Source organism: Theropithecus gelada, chromosome 3 (genome assembly GCF_003255815.1).
Source record: "Theropithecus gelada isolate Dixy chromosome 3, Tgel_1.0, whole genome shotgun sequence".
Classification (NCBI taxonomy): domain Eukaryota; kingdom Metazoa; phylum Chordata; class Mammalia; order Primates; family Cercopithecidae; genus Theropithecus; species Theropithecus gelada.
The window spans coordinates 22,008,275-22,025,450 of NC_037670.1; positions in this window are offsets into that span (position 1 = coordinate 22,008,275).

Genomic DNA, 17,176 nt, shown 5'->3' on the forward strand with positions numbered 1-17,176 from the left:
CGGCAGACAGTCCTTTGTATGGATTTATAGCCTACAGGCCACGTCCCCACCTTCTCTCTCATTTAACCCATGTGTCATTTTACTGAGGAAGAAATGGAGACTTGGAGACGATCCGTTGCTGGAAAGTGGCTCCAACTCCCGAGTGGTGAATCCAGAGCCGGTAGCCCTTGTTCACTCGGCACCTGCCCCAGCTTTTCTTCAGGGCTGTGGAGCAGTGGTTTCTGTTCCACCCTTCTCAGGGAGGGATCTTTCAAGCTTGCCTCTGCCACTGTATTGTCAATTGGGCCAACAGTACCCCCACACTTCTGGAGATGCTGCTGCAGGATTGCTGCAGGACTGATGACCTTCTACGGGATCCTGTCACCTCAGGATCACCCCCTCAGCCTGTGTTAGGGTCGTCTTCAAATTGTAAAGGGAACAGGAAAATAAAGATGCTTGAGGGGAAGCACCAAGGTAATGGGATAACTTTTCTCTTTTCATTCTAATGAATGCGTGTGTGTGCAGTGTGAGTGTGCGTGCATGTATGCATGTGTGTGTGCAGTGTGAGTGTAGGTTTGTGTGTAGTGTGTGTATTTGTATGGTGTGTGTGATATATGGTGCATGTGGTGTAGGTTTTTGTGTGGGTTTGATGTGTGTGCCTGTGTGTATGTGGTGTGAGTATGTGTGGTATGTGGTAAGTCTTGTGTGTGTGTTTGTGTGTGGGCAGTGGTGTGTGTGTGTGATGTATGTGTGGTATGTGGTGTGTGTCTGGTGTATGAGTGATGTGTGTAGGGTGTGTGCATTTGTGTGGTGTGTGTATGGTGTATGTGGTATGTGGTGTGTGTGTGTGGTATATGGTGTGTGGTGTGTGCGTTTCTGTGTGGGAGTGTGTGTGTGATGTGTATGTAGTGTGGTACATGGGTTGTGTGTGGTGTGTGTCATTGTATGTGGTGTGTGTGTCTGAGTGTGGGGGTGTGTGATGTGTATGTAGTGTGGTACATAGTGTGTGTTTATGTGTGTGGTGTATGTGTTTCTATGGTGTGTGTTTGTATGTGTTATGTGTGGTGTGTGTGTTTGTGGTGTGTATGTTTGTACAGTGCATGTGTGGTGTGTATAATATATGCTGTGAGTTTGTGTGTATGTGTATATGTGTGTGTTTGTATGTGTGTGTGGTATACGGTGTGTGTTTGTGTGTGGGGTGTGTGTGTGTGAGATTTGTATGGTATGTAGTATAGTATGTGTTTGTATGGTGTGCTGTGTGATGTGTGTGGTATGTAGTGTGTGTTTGTGTTTGGGGGGTATGTGTGGTGTGTGTGTATGGTATGTGGTGTGTGTGTGGTATGTAATGTATGGGAGTCATGTGGTGGTGTGTGTGTGTCTTTGTGTGTGTATGTGTATGTGTGGTATGTGGTGTTTGTGTGTGTGGTGTGTGTTTCTGTGGTGTGTGTGTGGTATGTGGTGTCTGTGTGGTGTGTGTTATGTGGTGTGTATGTGTGCTTGTGTGTATGTGATATGTGTTTTTGTGGTGTGTGTGTGGTATGTGGTATTTGTATGTGTGTTTGTGTGGTGTGTGTGGTATGTAGTGTGGGGGGGGGTATGTGGTGGTGTGTGTGTGTCTTCGTGTGTGTATGTCTGTGTGTGTGGTATGTGATGTTTGTGTGCATGTGTGGTGTGTGTGTGGTGTGTGTGTTATGTGGTGTGTGTGCTTGTGTGTATGTGATATGTGTTTTTGTGGTGTGTGTGTGGTATGTGGTATTTGTGTATTTGTGTGGTGTGTGTGGTGTGTGTGGTATTTAGTGTGGGGGGGAGTATGTGGTGGTGAGTGTGTGTCTTTGTGTGTGTATGTCTGTGTATGGTATGTGATGTTTGTGTGCATGTGTGGTGTGCGTTTGTGTGGTGTGTGTGTGGTATGTGGGGGGTGTGTGTGTGTTTGTGTGGTGTGTGTGGTATGTGGTGTTTGTGTGTGTGGTGTGTATGGTATATAGTATGTGTTTGCGTGGTGTGTGTGGTGTGTGTTTGTGTGTATGTGTGTATGTGGAGGTAGTACTTTCCCTTTCCTAAGGTGAGGACAGACGATGTCGAGAGAGCAGCTTACAGACATGGAGAACTGAGCCGAGTGCAGTGAGGGGCCTGGGGCAACTTAGTCTGCATCCCCCTCCCCAAATAATGTCCAGGATATTTCTTCCTGTTGCTCCAGAACTAAGGATGATCATTTAGTTTGTCTTTTAATCAAAGATAGAAAAAGTTTTCTGCCAAGTAACACTGATGCACAGCAATTGAATTAAAGGTCATGTAAATGAAAAGCAACTTTATCTGTTAGGAAAGTATGTAAAATCTTCTAATCTTTTAAAAATTTTAAGTAAGAAAATATACAATCTCTACCTAATAAAAGCAATAAATTAAAGAAGTTAATTTCAGCATCGAGTTTAGAAGACAATGAGATTCTGAAATGGTGACCTGGAGAAGGAAGATAAAGACAAGCCTCTCTCCAGTTTGCTCAGCACCAAGAGACACACATCTCACTAATTTACCAGCATGGGCTTGATTTGAGGGAAAAAAAATACAATGAGAAAGATTGTGGGAAAGAAAATCTCAGAAAAGAAAGATCAGCATGCATTAGAAAGAGAATTTTAAAGCTGTAATTTGAGATCTAGGAATCAAGTTTTATCCCAAAGATCAGATGGTTAAAACTTGACAAAAACAAGAAATGGGGAAAGGATTCCCTATTTAATAAATGGTGCTGGGAAAACTGGCTAGCCATATGTAGAAAGCTGAAACTAGATCCCTTCCTTACACCTTATGCAGAAATTAATTCAAGATGGATTAAAGACTTAAATGTTAGACCTAAAACCATAAAAACCCTAGAAGAAAACCTAGGCAATATCATTCAGGCCATAGGCATGGGCAAGGATTTCATGACTAAAACACCAAAAGCAATGGTAACAAAAGCCAAAATTGACAAATGGGATCTAATTAAACTAAGGAGCTTCTGCACAGCAAAAGAAACTACCATCAAAGTGAACAGGCAACCTACAGAATGGGAGAAAATTTTTACAATCTACCCATCTGACAAAGGGCTGATATCCAGAATCTACAAAGAACTTAAACAAATTTACAAGAAAAATCAACCCCATCAAAAAGTGGGCAAAGGATGAGAACAGACACTTCTCAAAAGAAGACATTTATGCAGGCAACAGACACATGAAAAAATGCTCATCATCACTGGCCATCAGAGAAATGCAAATCAAAACCACACCAGTTAGAATGGCAATCATTAAAAAGTCAGGAAACAACAGGTGCTGGAGAGGATGTGGAGAAATAAGAACGCTTTTACACTGTTGGTGGGACTGTAAACTAGTTCAACCATTATGGAAGACAGTGTGGAAATTCCTCAAGGATCTAGAACTAGAAATACCATTTGATCCAACCATCCCATTACTGGGCGTATCCCCAAAGGATTGTAAATCATGCTGCTATAAAGACACATGCACACATATGCTTATTGTGGCACTATTCACAATAGCAAAGACTTGGAACCAACCCAAATGTCCATCAATGATAGACTGGATTAAGAAAATGTGGCACATATACACCATGGTACACTATGCAGCCATAAAAAAGGATGAGTTCGTGTCCTTTATAGGGACATGGATGCATCTGGAAACCATCGTTCTGAGCAAACTATCACAAGGACAGAAAACCAAACACCACATGTTCTCACTCATAGGTGGGAATTGAACAATGAGATCACTTGGACACAGGAAGGGGAACATCACACACCAGGGCCTGTCGTGGAGTGGGGGGAGGGGGGAGGGATAGCATTAGGAGATATACCTAATGTAAATGATGAGTTAATGGGTTTAGCACACCAACATGGCACATGTATACATACATAACAAACCTGCACATTGTGCACATGTACCCTAGAACTTAAAGTATAATAATGAAAAAAGAAATCAAGTTTTATCCCATGTTAGTACTACCAGAAAATGCAGTGTTGCTACTTTAAAATGTAGGAGATGTCACTCCTGTATCACTTGAGGGAAATACGGTTTTGAGTTTAAGAAAAGTTCTAATATTTATATTTTTCTGTTTATATAATTAAATTCCAAAATAAAAAAAAATCATTTTGCAACATGAGGATTAATGGAGCCCTCCTTAAGATTTGCCTGGGATGCTGCAACAAGTTGAGCTAAGGGATAAGATTCATTTAGAAATTCTACAGATGTATTCCTTTCTGGTGGGCGTGCACTGATATCATGTTCTTTAACTTGTATTTCCCTGATTAACAATTATATTAAGCACCTTTCAATATGAATAATAGTCTTGGATATCCTCTTTTGAGAAATTCCCATTTGATTGTTTTGCCCATAAAAAATAGGTTGTTTATCTCTTTTTTATTGATTTCCAGAATCTCTTTAAATATTCTGGAGTCATTTGTCTGATGCAAGTATTGCAAATATCTTGTCCCACTCTGGGTTTTCTCTTTAACTCTCTTAATGGTTAGTATGTTTTGATTGACACAGCTAAGTGTTTATGAGTCCAATAGATTAAATTTTTTTTTTATAATCAGTGCTTTCCGAGTCATGTTTAACTTATTTTTTTTGCTTATCACAAGATCACAAAGATTCATGAATATTGATGGTCCTTTGAATTTCCATATAAGTATTACATTTAGCTTGTTAATTTCCTCAAATATATCTGCTGAGAATTTGATTGGAATTTTATTGATGCTATAGAAAATTTGGTGGAACTTAACAATATTGAGTATCTCAATAGAGACATATGCTCATTTATTTAAATCGTTTGCAGTCTCTAGTTTTCAGTGTCGAGTTATTGTATGTCTTTGATCATTTATTCTCAAGTATTTGATGTTTTAAAATGCTATGTGAAATAACATAACATTTAAGTTCGTTCATGTCCTCATCCTCTGTTCATAGCATATAGACAGGCAGGATGGCAGCAGGTTGGCAGAACAGGACTTTTCTGTGCTTGTCCCCCTGCGGAAACCTCGATTTGAACATCTATTCTCATGCAAAACTACCTTGACAAGAGCTCACGAAACCAGGTGAGACATCACAGCACGTGCGGGTAGCACAGAAATAATAACAGACCATTGAAAAGGGTAAGAAAGCCGGGCGCGGTGGCTCATGCCTGTAATCCCAGCTCTCAGGGAGGCAGAGGCGGGAGGATAGCTTGAGCCCAGGAGTTCGAGACCTGCCTGGGTAATATAGCGAGACCCCGTTCTCCACAAAAAGGAAAAAAAAAAAAAAAAAGAAAAGGGTAAGAAAGTTTCAGGTTACGCTCACCCAAGGGTAATCTAACCCCCAGGCAGCACAACATGGAGAGAAATGCTCACTGCTCAGGGGAGGGAGAAGGAAATGAGCACTGGACTTTGCCCTGGCCCTGGGCCTGCCTTAGTAAAACCCAGCACTGGATGGCCCCCTTGGCCCCACACTCCAAGCAGGTACGCACAGACTGAGCCTCCAAGCCTGCCTCAAAGCCAAGCCTGCCCAGAACCAGGTTGGCCCCACAGCCCCAGGCTTCAGGACCTCTCCAGCACCAGGTCAGCACTTCTGGACTCAGGCACCAGGCCACCATCTGCAAACATCAGTCCCAGGCCTGCCAAGTGCCAGGTCAGTCTCTCAGGCCTGTGCTCCAGCAGACCCAGGATCCAAGTCTGACCCAGTAGAGCCCAGCGCTGGACTAGCCCTCATGGACTCAGGCTCCAGGACTGCCCCTGTGTCTCCAGGCACCAGGTTCAGCTCAGTGCCTAGCTGGCCTCTGCAGACTGAGGTTGAAGGTCTACCCTAGAACCAGCTCAGCCCAGTGGACCCAGGCTCCAGACTGGTCCCTGCAAACAACAGCTCCAGGCCCATACCCCTGGATTCAATGAACTGGTCTGCCACAGCAGATCTAGGTTCCAGGCGTGACTCCAGAGACCCAGGGACCAGGCCTCCCTAACTGCTGACCCAGGCACCTGGCCTGCCTGTCTGAAGACTCCAGCAGCAAGTCTGCCCACTGATCATGGCAGATAGCCTGCCCAAATTTCTGGATGGTCTGACTGACAAAAGGCTTTCCCAGACAAAGCCCGTCTGAAAAGACTAGAGTAAGTCTCCACTTCTTCAAATCCACAGACTGCCATCAACATAAGGCAAGAAACATGAAAAATCAAAGAGAGATGACACCACCAAATTTTCCTTTCTTCAAATGCCCATGACAGTTTTTCTAAAATCAAAACTATAAATTTGGAAATGTTTCCTGATCTTCTATTTTCTGAAACTTTTCATAAAGATTGCTGTTATTTATTTCTTAAATATTCTGAAGAAGTCACCAGTGAAGCCATCTTGGTCTGGAATTTTTGGTGGAAACAATTTTAATAGAATCAACTTGATTAGAAAATATTAAAAATCTTCAGGTTTTCCAATTTTTTTTTGTCAGTTGTAGTAATGTGTGTTTTTCACATCTTATTTAATTTTTTAAGTAATCGTCATAAAATATTAAATAATACCCTCATTCCTTCAACAATTACAGGATTCTTACTGTTTTTAAAAATATGTTGATATTTTTAATTTTTAGATCCTTTCATTTTTCTGAAGTACTCTGCAAGTGGTTTATAAATATCATCAGTGTAAAGCATCTGCTTTTAGCTTTGTTGATATTCTCTATAAGTATTTGCTTTCTATTAAATTGATTTCTGCTCTTAACATTACTATTTCTATCTTTTGACTTTGTTGGGTTTAATTTCTTTTTCTTTCTCTAACTTGTTCAGATGAAAGTTTTGATAATTATCAAACATCCTTCTTTTAAAACATATTTATTCAAAGCTATAAAATTTCTCCTAAGTGCTGCATAAGCTATGAGATTAGAAATGTTAAATCTTTATAATTATTCAGTTTATTTTGTTATTTCCATCATGATTTTTTTATTTGAGTCAGGGTTATTTAGAAGTATGTTGTTTAACTTCCAAGTCCTTGAGAATACTCTAGTTGTTTTTCTCTTGTTGATATCCAGTTTAATTCATGGGCCAATAATTTAATCAGTGTAATTTCACTTCTTTGAAATTTTCTGAGACCTTTTTTTTTTTGTTTATTTGTTTGACAGAATCTCGCTCTGTTGCCCAGACTGGAGTACAGTGGCATGATCTCAGCTCATTGCAACCTCTGCCTTCTGGTTCAAGCAATTCTCCTGCCTCAGCCTCCCTTGTAGTTGGGATTACAGGTGTGCACCACCACGTCTGGCTGATTTTTTTAATTTTTTACTAGAGATGGGGTTTCACCACATTTGCCAGGCTGATCTCAAACTCCTGACCTCAGGTCATCCACCCGCCTTGACCTCCCAAAGTGCTGGGATTACAGGCGTGAGCCACCATGCCTGGCCCTGAGACCTATTCTGGCCCGCCATACTGTCTATTTTGGTAAATGTTCCATGTGAACTTGAAAATATATGTATTTTGTATGCCAAGGTTAGCATTCTAAGTCAATTTAATTAATCATATAATTTAATTATTCTACAGGCTTTCTATTTTTTTCTGCCTGTTCTATATTTTATGTTACCAAGGTAAGTTTAATGAACTCTCCAAATTTAGATTTGTTTATTTCTCCTTTCAGTTCTGTGAATGTTTTCTTTAGCTGTAGTTTTTTTGTAGCTGTTGTTAAGTGCATACAAATTTAAAATTATTACGTCTTCTGGTTCAGTTGATCCTTTTATCATTCTGATAGATCTCCCTTAGTCTCTAGTAATAGCTCTTGCCTTAAAGGTTGGTTTTCTTCTATTAACATAGCCACAGTGGCTGGGCACGGTGGCTCACGCCTGTAATCCCAGCACTTTGGGAGGCCGAGGTGGACGGATCATGAGGTCAGGAGGTTGAGACCATCTTGGCTAACACGGCGAAACTCCATCTCTACTAAAAATACAAAAAATTAGCCAGGCGTGGTGGCGGGCGCCTGTAGTCCCAGCTACTCGGGAGGCTGAGACAGGAGAATGACGTGAACCAGGGAGGCAGAGCTTGCAGTGAGCGAGATCGTGCCATCGGATTCCAGCCTGGGGGACACAGCGAGACTCCGTCTCAAAAAAAAAAAAAAAAAAAGAAGTGGGGAGTTATGTTTCTCTTCCTTAAAGATGGAGTAAAGATGGAGTATCTACATACATTATTTACACTTCTGCATGGGAGATTTGTCTCTTCTTCATTTATTTAGTTGTTCAATCATTTATTTATATCAGTATGGACTAGTGAATATGTAAGTCATCATCCAATATTACTTTATTTTTTGCTCAAATTACTTTGGCTTTGACCATTGGGAATTAGTCCAGTTGACTTCTGTGTTCTCTTCTTTTCTTTTCTTCTTTATTTTTATTTTTTAAGTGACAAGATATCTGCTGGGGCCACCCAGGCTGGAGTGCAGTGGTGCTATCATAGCTCACTGCAGCCTCAAATTCAAGGGATCCTCCTGCCTCAGCCTTCCTAGTAGCTGGGACTACAGACGTGTGACACCATGCCCGACTCCATCATTGTTTCTTTGAGCATTTCTTTACATTCTGGTAACACAATAATTGCAGGCTCATCTTGGGTGTTTTCTGTTCCACTCCTAGAATTAAATATTTATCCAAAGAATTCTGATTTCTTTTGTTAGAGATTGGTATTAGAAACCAAGATGAGGGGCTATGTGTGCTGATCGCTACACATATTAATACTTTTTTCCATATGTAACTATCTGTATGTATATTAAACTAAAGGTAAGTTTACACTGATGACTCTAACGCTAATCTATTACTACATGAATCATTTTTGCCTCCTCCCTTGCTCCTCTGTAATCTTCCACTCCAACAGTGAGACACCTGGCTCCCACCATCTGCCACTTTTACTTAATTGTTCAAGTCTAGTATACACATATAATAATTTAGATGTGTTAACCTATACTCCTGTGGGAAACAACCTTATCAAGCATACGGTGCTATGTATCATTATTTTTACTTCTAGCTTTGGAGAGTCCACTCATTTCCAAGGTTACTTAGGTTAATGTTTCCCCCACTCCCTGTAGTAACATTGTTTTACACATTTATAATGCAGTTTGATATTTTTGTTACATTCTCCATTCTTTGCTGGGCCCCCTGAACTCCTAAATGATTTTAAAATTTGTGTACATTTGCTCTTTGTGCTATAAAGTTCAGTGGATTTTGACAAATGTGTAGCATCATGCATCCACCATTACAGTTTCAGACAGAATAGTTTCACTGTCCTAGAACCTCAGTATGCAGTCTTTCATCCATGTTTCATAAATGTTTGTTACTTAAGACATACAAAATATTGTAATTTTTTCTTCTGCTTGCTTTATATTTAAATTGTTCCTGTTTTGTCTTGTTTCTTAAGATTGAATCTTAGCGTATTGATTTTGGATTTTTTTTCTTTTCTAGTATGTGCACTTGATGGTATAAATTTACCTCAACACACTGCTTTCACTGTGTCCCATGAGTTTTGACATTTTATTTTTTACTTTTATTAATTTCACTTTGTATTCAGTAAGGTTAAGAATAATGTGGATTCTAATGTTTTTAGGAAAAGTATTCTATAAATGTTAACTAGGTAGATTTGATTTATAGTGCTGCTTTAATTATCTATATCCCCACTAATTTCTCTGTCTGCTAGATATATTAATTACTGATGGAGGGGTGTTGAATTCACGAACCATAATAATGGATTTGTTTATTTGTCTTTTCATTTTTATCATTTTCTCCTTGTCTCACATATTTTGATAGCCTATATTAGGTACACACATATTAGGATTATTGTATTGTTAGAGAGTTGACCTTTTATCATAGCATAAGCGTCCTACTAATCCCTGATAATATTCCTTCTTTCAAGAGCAGACTTCCAAGTTTAAAGATAATACAGCTACTCCAGCTTCCTTTTAATAAATTAATTGTGTAATAGTATATCTTTCTCCATCCTTTTACTTTTTATCTATCTGATTGCTGATATTTAAAGTGATTTCTTGCAAAGAACATAGAGTTGAATCTTTTTAAAATCCAATTTGACATTCTGTCTTTTAATAAAATTATTTCCATTATTCACATTTGAAGTTAAAATTGGCATGGTGGTTTAATAGCTACCACGTTTGTAAGTGTTTTCTATTTATTGTAATATTTTGCTCCTTTCCTCTCTTCTTTTTTCTATTTTTTTCTGGTTTTAAGCAAGTATTTTATTTTATTTCTCTCTTAACATATCAATGATACTTTAATAATTTTTTTAGTGGTTGGTCAAGGGTTTACAAAACACATTTGTTAACTACTTTAAGTAATTTAAGTCTATTTTCAAATAATGCTATGCCAAATTATATGCCATATTGGTACCTCAGAGCAGCATCCTCCAATATCTCTCTCCCATCTTTTACACCATTATTGACTTCATTTGACTTATCCATATGCTATACTCAATAACTTGTTCTATTATTGCTATAGGTAAACATTAATTTTTAGATACATTAAGAAAAATAAAAATGCATAAGTTTATTATGCCTTTATTTATTCCTTTCCCAACATTTTTTCTTTGTTTATGTATATTTCAGTTTCTGGCCTATATCATTTGCCTTCTTCCTGAAGAACTTACGTTTTAACATTTCTTGTAGGGCAGATCTGCTGGCCTTGAATTCATTCAGTCTTTGTCTAAGAAAGTCTTCATTCTCCTTCACATTTAAAAGCTACTTCACTTGTGTAGAATTCTAAGTTGGTTCTTTTTATCTCTCCATTTTTTAATATTTCACTCTATTCTGTTCTTGCTTGGATTGTTTCTGATGAGTAGCCTGCTGCAATTCTTATTTTCATTCCTCTATAGGTAAGATCATTGTTTTTCTTCTGGATTTTTTCAAGATCTATTTCTTTGTCTCTAGTTTTCTGCAGCTTGCATTTGGCATGCCTAGATACCCTTTTTGTGGGGTTGGTTGGGGGATGAGGATGATTTATCCTGCTTGGTGTTCTCTGGGTTTCCTTGATCTGTAGTTTAATGTATGCCATTAATTATAGAAAATTGTTGGCCATTATTATTTTAAATAGTTATTTTGCTAAGTTCTCTATTTCTTTTTATGGGATAACAATTGCACATATGTTACACTTTTGAAATTGTCCCTGTGATATTGTGAAATATATATTTGGTCTTTCTCCTAGTTTACTGATGTACAGCTCCTAACAGTCTTGAAATCTCTGGAGTAATAGGGCATCATTTGTAAGCTAACAAGATGACTGGTGGCTGGCAGCCCCTAGGTGGCTTCAGGATAGGGGCTGGCTACTGGGAAAGACCAATATTAATACATGATTAAAGGGTTGAGACATTCAGTCCCACCCACTAATCCCTGAGGAGAAAAGAGGGGCTGAAAGTTAAGCTGATCAACAATAACAAATGACTTAATCAATCATGCCTATATAAAGAAGTTTTCATAAAACCCCAAAGAGCTTGGGTTTGGGGGACTTTTGGATAGCTGAACACATGAAGGTTCCTGGAGGGTGATGTGCCCAGAGAAGGCATGAAAGTTTCTTGCGCTTTTCTCCTTACATCCCTGTGCATCTCTTCCACCTGGCTTTTTATCTATATCCTTTAAAAATTCTTTATAATAAACTGACAAACATAAATGTTTCCCTGAGTTCTGTTGAGGCACTTTAGAATAGTAATCAAACACAAAATATAAATTATGGGAAGCCTGATTTATTGCCTCTTGGTCAGAAGCACAGGCCACAGTCTGTGCTTGTGATTGGCAGCTCAAGTAAGGGCTATCTTGTGGGACTGATTCCTCATCCTGTGAGATCTGATACTACCTCCAGGTAGATCAAATTCATTAAATTAGAGGACATTCAGCTGGTGTTGACCAGAAACTCTGCTGTGCAATGTGCAGAATTCGTTGTTAGTGGGGAAAATTTTTCACACATGTTGGTGCCCAGCGGTGAAGTATTTTGTGTTTTGAGAGTAAAACAGGAGAAACTGAGTTTATTTTTATTAAATATTATAGTCCCACAGATTCTGGATATTCTGTTTCTGTGTTATGTTTTTCTATTTTTTTTTCCTTTCTATATTTCAGCTTAGGAAGTTTTTAATTGACCTATACTAAAGTTTACTAATACATTGGCCATATCATATTAACTGATGACCCCATCAAGTAGGCTTAATTTATCTTACAGTATTTTTTCTAATATTTTTCTTTTTTATCTTTTCTTAGAGTTTCCAACTCTTTGTTTATATTACCTATATATTATTGTATGTTGTTACTTCTTACTGTTAGTGACCTTAACATAATACTCATGGTTATTTTAAATTCCTAGTCTGATAATTTCAACATCTGTATAATATCAATCTGGTTCTTATCTTTCTGTGTCTTTTCAGACTATGTTTTTTCTAGCCTTTCTGTATGCCTTTAATTTTTTGTTGAAAGCTGAACATAATGTACGTGATAGTAGGACTGGAGGTAAATTGGACTGTGGTGCTGTTTTACATTAATCTGGTTAGGAGTCCAGCTGTGTTTGACGTTTGCTACAGTTGTAGGTACCAGAGGCTTCAGGTTCCTTCAATGTCATTGTTTTTTCTCCCGCATTGACTTTAAGCTTCCCTAGGTATTCCTTCTTATATAAAGTCTGCATTTTACAGCTCTTTCAGCTGTAATCCATTTTTTTTAATACTAGAAACTTGTTACTGTGGTGATAAGGTAGGGAGAAGAGAAAGCATTCTGTGATCTCATAATTAAATCTCAGTGTGTTAGTGGGGTTGTATCTCTAGGTTATGGCCTTCGTAGTGTTTTTTTCTAATAACTTGGCTTTCTTTTTCCACTTCCTTCTTATGTCTTTCTTGACTGCAGTATTCCCAATCTATTTCCTTGAAGCTGTGACCCTTTATGATTATGCTTTTTCCTCTTTGGCCTTAGGGAGGCCAGATGGAGCTTGATCGGGAGAAATGTCTTTCCCACAGCTATGATAAGGTTCTAGCAAATTCTTTTCCACTAGGGAGTAGTTCTTTTGTTGTGACGACTTATTATGTTTCATAATGATTGCCCTTCCTCTGCCAGAGCCAGGGCATCCTTCTCAAAGCTTCAATATGAGAACCCAGTGTGTTTCCAGGAAGTGAAGCCCACAATGTGCGGAGGACCCCCTAAGACTGTGGATCCCAGGACTTTCTCACTTTCAAGCTACCCTATACTTAAGCCTCTAACAACTCATCAAAATTGCCACATAAATGTCCCCACCAGTTTGTGAGTCCAGTGGCTTCTGTTCCAGATAAGCAGATCTTGACTATGATGCTCTGTATTTGTTTGTTTCTCAATATTTTGATGTTACTTTTTCCCTGTGACCTCCATTTTCTGTTGAGTTCAAGGAAAGTCACTGATTTATATTTTTCCAGCTTTCTCTTAAGTATAGGATGAGAACTTCTAGGCTCTTTACATGTTAGAGATGAAACCAGAAGCCTCTATTTTTTTTAACATGTTCTTACTTATTGATACCATTGTCTGACTAATAATTTTTAAAATTATATTTCAAGTAATTGCATATACATAAATCACAGGTGCTCTAAATAATAACTTCCGCTGCTGAGGGTTCAATTTCCTCTTATGGACTTACACGATGAAAGACTGATCACCTCAATCCAATTAAAATTACTTTTGGTTAAGGCTGGATTGAAATTTTAGGATTTGTTTCACGTCTAGCAAGTCCCTGTTTCTTGTGTATGGTGCTTCTAGGTTTTTGGTTTATCTCCTTAGCCCAGAATATTCTGCCCTTTAGAGATTTTGTGCTTAGCTCCTTAGCCTTTCACCTTGTACAAGTTCAGAAATCAAATCTGGCAAATGTCTTGAGAGACCTGTCATGTGTTTTTATGTAGGCCCCTCCCTCTGTGGGACATTTTTCTCTGCTTTTATTGGGCATGACTTTCCCAGATGTTTGATGGAGAAATCTCCGTTTTCTCAGCTCAAATGTTTTGCCCTTCAGAGTCTCTGAATTTTTCCTGCACACAGGCTCAAATATGGCTGGCAGCTTGAAAGGGAGGCCAACTTCGTGTCTGCTGCAGGGCTTCTCCCTGTAATGGAACTTAGTCTTTTAATCACTAGATTACTACAGAAAATTTTAATCTGTGTTTGTGTCTAGGTTTTTCCATTCCCGGCACTGTCAGAGAACTCAGAAGTCTCATGGGGAACTTGTTTGGAGATGACAATAGTTTCTAAGCCATCATTCTACCCACAAGTGACTTCCCAAGGCCTACCAAGAGCATCCCTTAGTTTGAGATAAGCCTAATCTTTAACTGATGTCCAGAAATGGCAAATAATGCCAAAAGAAGAAAACAGCCAGCAATGACTATCTCACTAGAAGGAACCCTTCTGTCTCTGGGGCTTTAGTTCTTCTAATCTTTGCCTTTTCCAAGGCCGGGAGCAGTGGCTCACGCCTGTAATCCCAGCACTTTGGGAGGCCGAGGCGGGTGGATCACGAGGTCAGGAGATCGAGACCATCCTGGCTAACATGGTGAAACCCCATCTCTACTAAAAATACAAAAAATTAGCCAGGCGTGGTGGCGGGCACCTGCAGTCCCAGCTACTGGGGAGGCTGAGGCAGGAGAATGTCGTGAACCTGGGAGGCGGAGCTTGCAGTGAGCTGAGATCCCGCCACTGCACTCCAGCCTGGGCGACAGAGTGAGACTCCGTCTCAAAAAAAAAAAAAAAAAAAAAAAATCTTTGCCTTTTCCATTTGTCTTATTTCATTTGTGCTGCTATAGCAGAATACCTGAGACTGGATCATTTAATAAAAGCAGAAATGTAATTTCCCACAATTCTGGAGGATGGTCTAAGATCAAGATGCCAGCATCTGGGAAGGGCCCTCTTGCTGTGTCCTCACCTGGCAGAAGTGGAAAGGCAAGAGAGCAATAGTGGGAACTCACTCACATGAGCACTTTTTATAATGGCATTAATCACATTGGGGATTAAGTTTTCAACAAATGAATTCTAAGAGGCATATTCAAACCATAGCACTATAGCTTTCCAATCCTTTAAAAAAATGGATTGTGTAGTTTATCCAGCCTAAAAAAAATTGTTGCAGTGGCGTTACTGGTCTGACATGCCCTAATACATCCACCTGGAAGCAGAAGACATTATTACTTTTCTATAAGACAAATCAGAATTCTTTCATTTTGGCCTTTGCCTATATGCACCATTTCTAGTAGTAGATATCAGCAGAACTGTCTAATCCTCCTTTATTGACTCATCACATTAGCTGGGAATATGCAATCATCACTACATGTTTAGTGTTGGATGTCAAAAGAGTAGAAATCCAACATTTATATTTCAAACTTTGAAAGGCATAATAAATGTACATACATTTATGGTTCTTATGGGCATTTATGGGAACACAGTAGAAGAGAATTCAGGATCCATAAAGAGAAGCAGAAAGCACAATAAAAAAATTGTGCAATATTACATGAAGCAGAAGAAATCTGAAGTGTCCTGTGGGGCACTTTAATTAGAGCCCAGAAAATTACAGTTTCTTTAGAAACAACACAAAGAACAGGAAACATCCAGTGTAGATTCACAAAGGACTACTTAGAGGTATACCAAAAAAAAAAATTATGCTGGAAATGATAAACAAGGGAGTGAAACTCAGAAATGAAAGGAAAAAAATAAAAGTTAACTTCAAAAAAATCTCAAAATGTTTCAACGTGATATAATGCCAATTAGACCAATGTACTGAAAAAAAAATAAAAATTAAAAATTAAAAAAAACCACCAAAAAACAAAAAAAACAAAATCAGAAAACACCACTCTAATTCCTTAAATCCCCTGCGAGGATGTGAGTTGTTAAATATTTGAGAAAATTGTGAAACAAATAATCAGTGTGACTTCAAATTGGCTGTAGTGCAAGGTGGACAAATGAGAGTAATGATATGAGTCTTTGCAAACAGACCTTCATTTATTTTTAGGATTCCTTAGGGCTGAAATATCTGCTTGTTCAAAATATGAAATGTATTACACATATGCGTATTTCTGAGTGTGTGGTTGTGTGCACTAAAGCAAAGGCAGAATAATTGTGTGTCACTAGTTTTATACATAGATATGGCCACTCTCTTTTCTTTTTTCTTTTCTGAGACCAGGTCTCTCTGTTTCCCACACTGAAGTGCAGTAGCGTGATCTCAGCTCGCCACAACCTTTGCCTTCTGGGTTCAAGAGGTTCTCCTGCCTCAGCCTCCCGAGTGGCTGGAATTACAGGCACACATTTCCATGCTCGGCTAATTTCTGTTTTTTTAGTAGAGACGGGGACTTGCCATTTTGGCCAGACTGGTCTTGAACTCCTGACCTCAGGTGATCTGCCCACCTCAGCCTCCCAAAGTGCTGAGATCACAGGCATGAGCCACTGTGCCCTGCCAGGCACTCTCTTTTCTAAACAGAATTGAGAATAAATAATCTGACATATGCATATGTACACTTAGGAGTCCTAAGGGATAAGTGTTTGAAATCAGTAATGTTCCAGAAAATTCAAGGCATACTGGGATGCTGTGTTGGGGCAGTAGAGAGAACATGGATTCCAGAGTCAGACTTGGATTCAAATCCTGGTGGCACCACAACAAATGGATGTATGTGAACAAGTCATTAATCTTTCTGAGTTTTGGTCTCTTCATGTCTAGAGTGGGGTTAATATCCATTTTCATAAGGTTTTGGTGGCAATTAAATTAGTAATAAATAAATTAGTGATGATGAATACCAAGCTCAATGCTGGGCACCTGGTAGGCATTCCATAAATGATAGATCTGATAGTCATGTGGTGTATAGGGAACAGGAATAATCAGGTGGCCGATGGTAGAGGCATGACTAAAGGGTGGTGTTTCAAGTTGAGAAAGAGGGGCAGTGGTAGAATGTGGACCTAATGAACTCACTAGGATATCAGAGACTGGGGAGCAGAGTTAGTAGATGGAGGAGTCTGGCACTGGTATTGCAAGAAAGCCTGGTTTCTAGGAAAAGAAAAAAGATGGTGATCTGTACAGGATGTAGGTTGAGGGGACTCTGATGCAGGTGTGGGGGACAGTGATTGGGTTCTAGAGGGGTCTCGCTGACTATAGCATCTTCCAGGTTTTTCCGAGACATGACAGTGTCTCCTTACAATGCAGTCCCAACAAATCTGACAATCCAGGGATCCTACTTTGTGACCAGGTCTCTATTGTGCCCTCCCATGAAGCCAGTGTAGTGTAT